Below are 642 nucleotides of genomic sequence, written 5' to 3' on the forward strand. Positions count from 1 at the left end.
ATTGCTTGGTTCTTAGGTGAATGTGAGATATTTTTTAAAACTTGGCAGATTTTCAATAATACAGTGGTGGGGTTGGGTGTCAGTGTAAGAGTGTTGTTAGGAAAGTGGGGATAGGATGAGGTATTTCATTTAGAGATTCATCCATAGGGATGAACAGGGGAGCCCTTCTCTTTTCAAGTCACAAGGAAACTCGTACTCTGCCTGTTCTTCACAAGTTGGCCTCCTCTGCTCAGACATCTTCCCAGTGTTGATCTTATTCCCATAGGCAGGNTGGAGGCTGGGAAGTCCAAGAAGCATGGTGCTGGCATCTGTGGGAGCCTTCTTGCTGCGTGGTAACATAGTTTAGGGCAAGAACCAGAGAGCCAGAGAGAGCTCCTGCCATATCAAACCCACTACTGTGATAGGGACGTTAATCCATTCATGAGGGCAGAGAGATTAAGTTTCCAAAACATGAACTTTAAGGGTACACATTCAAACCACAGCAAGGACTAAATCAAAATACAAAATCGTGAGGGAAATAAGACAGAAAAGCAGTTATGTTTGACATGATACATGCTGAGGACACATAATTTTAGCACATATTCAGGCATTAATAAACTCTAGGAAAAGAATTTTCAATTTAAACCAAAATTTGACTCTGTC

The sequence above is a fragment of the Galeopterus variegatus genome, unplaced genomic scaffold (assembly GCF_000696425.1).
Source record: "Galeopterus variegatus unplaced genomic scaffold, G_variegatus-3.0.2 Scaffold16554, whole genome shotgun sequence".
Lineage (NCBI taxonomy): Eukaryota > Metazoa > Chordata > Mammalia > Dermoptera > Cynocephalidae > Galeopterus > Galeopterus variegatus.